Genomic DNA, 7,742 nt, shown 5'->3' on the forward strand with positions numbered 1-7,742 from the left:
AATAATATAATATTTTATAATCAATAATTTTTGTTAAATTTATATAAAAATCCAGTCTTTAAAATTTTCTTCATCTCGATGACAATAAGTCATAAAACATTCTGTACGTAGATATAATAAAAAGTACTCGAGCCAATTATACGTTATTAGAGATAAAGTTAACTGAACTAATCTCTACAGCCGACACAGAAGCGTTGGATGTTTGCTGTTTCAGCTAGATAGTAAGAGAAACGTAACTCTCCGAACACAGTAGCATTGATCGAGAGCCGCTATGACACTTTCTGTACAAAGGAGAGAGCACCGGCGACGCCAAGGTAAACTAGGTCTTCATGGTAGGAGAAGCAGAGATCCTCTTCATCGTGTCTACGATGGCCGCAAACCGCCGCCCTACTCATTGCGCTCTTTCCGATCGCACGCTTCGCAAGCTTTGCAGTCTTTTTATTTACCTCCGGTTCCCATCATGTCCGCCATGAAATTTTAGCGACAATTTAATACCAGCTAACGTTGACCAAGTAAACAAAACTATTTCAAATTACTTAATTTAAAAAATGCAGTTTTCAATTTATTAGACCGTGTATGTATCTAATTTATATAAGCAATTTCTAAGCGTCTAATTTATGTAGATAAATAATTTTTATTTTTACTTATGAAAAGAAAACGCGTTATACTGCAAATAATTATACAACTTCTATATCAAATAAATTAAAAGAGAAAACAATTCAAGAGGAGAATTTTTTTAAGTGGAAGAGGATTAGAAAAATTTTTATAAACGGAGCATATTTTACAGAACAATTCCGAGTATTTCCAGGAACTTACGGTTACGTGTGTTTCAAATAAAGTACGAATGAGACAATCGGAGAAGAAAAGAGCAACGGATTTTTCTGCCGGGCCGTATAAGAAATTTCTGCCACGATACACTGGGAACTTCACGCCAGTTTTACTAGTTTCACAGACGTAAAGTTTTTTTACGGCTCCGCTAGTACTTTATAAAATATTACAAAAATTTGCAAGCCTGGTTGCGAACCAATGGTATACCTTAGGGAATTATTGAAATAACTTTTGTTCTCTCTAGAGAACTCCCTACAAAAAGAAATACGCGATTAAAGTCGCGCTAATAAATTTAAAGGTGGAAATATCCGCCTACGATAGCGATACGCTTTTATATTAATGTGAAATATAAAATTGTAGAAAATTCCAATAATAATTCCAAATAAATTAAAAATAATCGCGTCTTATCATGACAAAATTATTCATAAGAGAGCAAAAATAAATCGGACTTTCGGATATGATTTCACGTATCGGACTTTTGCATTAAAGCGCTCTGCAGGAGAACCTAATTATAAATGAATGTACATGTAATAGTAAATAACTTTTTGTACGCATATTTTAATTGTATATATTTGCGGGTTTGCGTGTGGCAGATAAATGTAAATTCTTCCTTCCTGAATATGCAATGTTTCAAAAGCTCGCTCACGCCACCGTTATTTTCTACCATACTTTTTGAGAATGATTGACGAGTTTAAGCGGCGGGAAGCGGCGGGACTCTGAAAAATAATTAGCTGCTCTAATTGACTCCATTATTTACGTGGAAATAACCTAGCCACCCCTGACGTAAAAATTCGAATTACAATGACGGCCTCGAAAGCGAAGAATATCACATAAGCACGCGTAGACGTTCGCAGTTTCGCACACATTCACACGTGGTAGTGGTTGCTAAGGTTGCTCGACTGCTGGAATAATTGAAATTGATCGTTGTGGAAATGCCTCTTCTATATCCTTCCGTTTCGCTCGTTCTCCGCAGTCCTTTTAACTAGCACGTCCGAGAACTATAGGTGTATAAATAACGCTCTACTAATTTTTAAAAGGTTTAAAGCTTTGTGATTAATGCACGTAGCCTCATACTAATAGTACTGTTAAAATATTTATCTTAGGTAACTTTTCTGTTACCTTTCATTTATTTCAATCGCAGTTAATATTGTTACTGTTAACAATATTATAATATATCACCGTACAATACAATAATCATATTAAAACTCTTTAAATATTAACATAACGAAATAGATATACGTATATCTCGTTAAACGCTCAGTTAAAATAAAATAATCCACGTTTTTCTGCAAGAACATTCATTATATCTGGACAAATAGCACGATTTCCCGCACTCTATTAATGGATTACCATTACTGTAAAAGAGAGTACGTCGTAACGACCGTTTCAACAATTCTACACATGCCAGTAATTCAAATGGCGACCACGTTTACAACGGTGATCCCGCTAACCACAGATTTACTGTCACCTACATGGTTTTATCGGACAGAGTGGTCGATACACACTTTATGCTTTTGACCTTTGTTGTAATATGTACACTCCGGTACATTCGTACTTTTTATTGCATTTTTAAAACATGGCGTAAATTATTGCTTCGGATTAGATACCGCTGTTTTGGAATATCAATAGATGCGCGCACATAATATTAAGGTAAATAACGCATGAAATTCAGAAAAAGATAATCACTATTGTGTGTGTGTGTGTGTCTGATCTAAATAGATATTATCAATATTGTCACACACATACACACACACTCGCAAGATAACAAAACGTCACATACATTAAACATTTTTGTTTAAAATAGATAATTTCTAAATATTAGTGATTGCACGTAATAATAAAACAAATATTCGCGTGTCATGTTATTGTGTTCAGATTTGAATACGAAAAGCAAGAAAAATTTCCGGTATAAATAAACGTTGCCGGCACTATCAGGATAATTTCACGCCTTCAAGCTGAGATTTGATCCGGCGTTTTTTTCTGCAGCAAATGCAACTGCCGTCTGTTAAATTGCGGCGAGCCACGAAAAATACGCACGGTCAATCGATTTATTCCCTCATATATTTCAGGATTACGAAAGTCCGAGGTCGGAATCTCCAGGAATATTTACGACCTGACCTGCCCAACGATACATCAAGTGATAAAACCAAGCGAATCGACTTTTTTTTTAATATCGAGCACCGAAGAGTAACACAAATAAAGATTGTGCCAAATCCCAAAATGCACATGACATACGTACATGACCAAAATCGACTATGAAATTATGGTATATATACATTCTATTGAATTCGCGTTTGCATTTGAAGAATATACGCATGCAAAATTGCACGTAAAATTTCACATTAAGGCACATTTTAATTTGCATTTCTATCGATGCGTTAATTGTTATATTATACCGAGAGCGTATATACAATAGAAATGTATAAAACTTTATCAATTAATATATAAAAAAAACACTCGCAGAATTTAATTCTTTTCATGAAAGAATGGAAATATAATTCACGGAATATAAAGGTATATTTATCGTTTTGTAAAAAATATACAGTATTTTGCAGAAAGAAAAAAGAATCTAAATAAAATTATAATCACACCGAATTTCCGTTTAGGGCTTATAATATTTGCAGAGAACTTGTGATTATTGCCTTAATCATGGAATTCTTGAAATGACTATTCTCGTACATCCAAAGTATATCTCCCAATTTAATGGATTATGTAAATGGTTTTACTGTGGCTATAACCCTATATTTCGGACTGGAATGTGTGTATGAAGAAAGAAAATTTAAAATCGCAGAAAATGCATTTATGTCAAAAGATACGTTTGAAAAGATAATCGATATATTAACTAACTCTATATAATTATACGTAATTCAATTAAAAGAATGTTAGATTATATATAAGTTTACTCATTAGGCAAATAATTGTTCCTCACATATTTTTTCAAGTTTAATATTCTCGCGTCCCGTTTTGTATCCCTTTCTATTAAATGGAATTAGTTGCATTTATTTTTTATAACAGTTACTAAATGAAAATGACAAAAATGTTCCGCAAAAAAATTTAAATTTAAAATTGGTCACACGTTTCACAAATCGCTTTTAGCACAAATTTAATTGACGTGAGTCCTGTCATATGATTGAAGCTGATTATTAATTATTCTGCCGCGCCATTTGCAGAATAGCAAAACAAAATAAAAAATTATTGGAAGATGAAGAGGTAAAGCTGGTGAAGGATACTAATTTTCGTCGGCAAATGATTTCTCGCGTAACGATACAAAAGAAAAAAGTGGAACATGCTGAAAATTAATTAGTTATATCTACCAACGAAAGCGGAAAAATCAGAGAAACAAACTTTCATAAAATATATCGAGATAAAAAATAATTGAATTGTCATAAATATAATACATTTATCATATTAATGTACAAAATGCGTAATATTTACATATTTCTTTTACAATTTTTATAATATATAATAAACTCTCATTCTTAAGAAATTATTATTATTAAGAAAATGCTTCTAAAAAACTAACTAAAGTTCATTGCATAGAATTTTTTATATAGCAAATAATTACCAAAAGAAAAGGTTTAACAGATGAAAACGATTCGCCCTTCTTTGAAGAATATATATGAAGATGAAAAACGCAATATTAAATCTTCTTATCTGATCATTCTTTGATATGGAAGGATTTGCGTTTGTTTCTGGACTAAAGAAGTAGGAAATGTTATTTGTTACTAGAATCTATATTTCGTGAAGATATTACCCGCTAGCGCGTCTCTCGCGACAAAAACGAGTCTGCCGAGGACGAGTATAAATTCGATGCAGACTACACCGCGAAAACGGGCCACGAAGTAAGTAAAATATTCGTACACACGACATCCACGGTACATTAGATATAAAGCTCCGAGAGATACAAACGTATTTCCTATAAATCACCATGGAAAAATAAAGCGTGGAAGTGCCGAATAATGAGAGACTTTTTGCAATTCAATGGCTTTATGATTCGCCTGAGGAAAACCAAAAATAATTTTATTAAAAATATCATTTCAAGTGACAATTGTATAACACAATAATATTTTTAAATGATTCAATTGATATTCGTAGAGCAATAAGTAAACGTTAAATTAATATTAAATATTAACATAGTTTATATTCCCTTCGTTTGAAGAAAAAAATAATATAAACGATTTTTTGTATTTATTAATATATATCTCTTTTATGTGTAAGCTTTTGTTTTGTTAAATTATATTTTATCAACAATCGTATTATAAAAAGACATTCGTTGTTGATTGTACAAAAATCACGTTATATCCTTTGTGTTTATTTTTTAAATAAATTCACTTCAAACTGTGTCTAATACTACTGGTTCTCTTACTATTTATCTTGCAGAAAACTCTTAGCTCACAATTTTTAAACCAAACGTAAATAGATAAAGTGCCTATTTCGATCTATTCATTTAAAATAACAATTTATATTAGGGACACATATAACAAAATTATCATTGAAAGATATTCCACATTTATTTCTCTATCACAATTATCCGAATTGACCCCACGTACGCCCACATGTGCCATGAAAGTTTATAGTTTCTAAGCCACCAAGAATAGCCGTGGCAATGAAGAAATACGGGATAGAATCTTGTCAAGAAAAATTTTCCGTAACGGTCGCGCTAACGGAAAGCCGCGTACCTTCATCCGTGACTTCGTAACTCTCTCACGTCTCTATTTTAAGCCATCTCCGTAGCGGACGATCTTTACGATTTCCCGAACTGCGGATCAGATGAGAGTAAAGCTCTGCAACAGTTTTGCAGCTTCTTCTTTATCCTTAGCCGCTCTTTCCTCTGTCGCGCGATTTTGCCTTCGAGCACTTATACGATCCGGTCGTATAAAAGATTACGTAAATCATAAGATTGATTCCGTAAATTTTAGTGAATTCCGTTTCTATAGAATTTAACCCGTAGCGACGATCCGATTTTTTGACGCGTACGAACGACAAGTGACGCGGCCGTAAAAATTTAATTAATATTTTGCGCGCTGTAGAGTAACAAATTTCAATTTGAAAGCGGCTCTTTGATTCTGCATTCGATTACGGAAAACCTTTAGAGAACGAAGGGGTACGCGGAGTGCACAAACAGCTATTGAAGAAAATGGCGGATGAATGGCATATACTCGCAGAATTTTCAGAAAGATCCTTTGTCAAGGAGACCCCGGCATTGTTTGGCGCAAACATCCGCGAAAGGTGGGCGACATCAAAGGCAACACAGATAATTGGTTCGAGCTCTGCCAAAGCGGCGCGGCGCGACAGGTGAAGATTGCGGGATTACGTAGGTGCAGCCCACAAACGCAATCACGAAGGAGAAATTTCGCTCTGGAAACTATCGGTATCGTGTATATGCGTTTATTTATAGGATGTTGCTCTTAAGTGACGCCGAGTATCTGATCCAGCCGGATTTTGAGTAGCGACGGAGCGGTTACAAAAGGATAACCGATGACAAAAATCAATTTCTCTGATCACTCGAGCATTATCTTATTAATTACCGCGTCTTTTCAAAGAATAAATCGAGAAAGTCGATAACGGAAGTTTCCTTCACAAGTTCTTTTTCGAAGCAACGTCATCAATTAAACTTTTCTAGCTTAGCTATTGAAGCTCTGAAGGATACGACCCCTTTGAGAAATACGGATATTCAATAAATGGATTGGTGAGCTATATAAAAAAAACTAAATCATAATTAGTGCGATATTCGATCAATATTGAACGATTATGGAAAAAAAAAAATCCAATTCAATTTGGATAAAGATTTTGTGACACAATGAAATTCATTAATGCAATTACAAACATGAAACTCGACATTTTATACCGTTTCTATATCGTGGAAGCTGTTTTTTTTTTCGCATCCGAAAATAGCGGATTATCTGACCAAATCTACGCGAAACGAATTTCTTTTTCTCCTTTTCATCCCCTCTTCGACACTGCGTTACTATCTCGCCAGACTTGACTTTTTCAACAGAACTCCCTAAGTCGCTCGTTCAATCTCAGAAGCCCTATGCCAATCCGACTTGCCTGTCCTCCGAAAACCGCAATAACATTTTTTATGTCCCTCTCTGCCTTTCCCTCTTTTAATTTACATACAATTTCGCAGTGAACTTGTCGTGCTTTATACAACTTCTTTCAGATCCCGGATGTAATCAAAGATCCTGATAAGTAACATTGAAAGAGCTAATATTTAGGTTTAACGTTCGCTAGAATGATTTTCTCATAGAAACGAAAAGGAGAGAAAAACTTAATAAAACAGATATCACATTCCCTACTATTTAATACTTTCCTGTATTCTTCGCCGTTCTTTCTTAAATATTTGTTTGAATAAACCCGTCAAATTGTAATAAGAAATATTTCCTCGAGAATAAAAGAATTTATTCATTATATGTATACAAGAAATATTAACATTTAACAACTTGTCAGATGCAGAACAGTTGAAAGTCTGTCTTAGAAAGGATGAAGTAGCTTTCGAGTATTTGTAAGTCCTACAAACGTTTAAAGGAAAAGAATATCTACATATATTTATCGCTAGAATTTCAGATATGAAAAAAATTCATAAAAAAAAAAAAATCTTTGAATGATACACCGATATGCTTACTATGCAAATAATAATATTTTCGATGCACCAAACGCAATATCAGAATACTCCATGATCCCGTCGCAAACGGAGTGCGGGATGAAATTTTAAGAGAGACAACCGTGCGTCTGTGCCAGATTTCATCAGATTCTCTCTTTCTCTCTATATTCTACAAAAAGGGAGCCATGCTTTATTCGACCCGCCGCACGAAGATTATGGAGGATAGAAGCGGAAAGCAGACGTCTGCTTATTGACAGGTCGTCATTGATTTTCTGCCAAATCGGACGAATCACCGTTCGTCGGCTTAACG

The sequence above is a fragment of the Trachymyrmex septentrionalis genome, unplaced genomic scaffold, assembly GCF_001594115.1.
Source record: "Trachymyrmex septentrionalis isolate Tsep2-gDNA-1 unplaced genomic scaffold, Tsep1.0 scaffold44, whole genome shotgun sequence".
NCBI lineage: Eukaryota > Metazoa > Arthropoda > Insecta > Hymenoptera > Formicidae > Trachymyrmex > Trachymyrmex septentrionalis.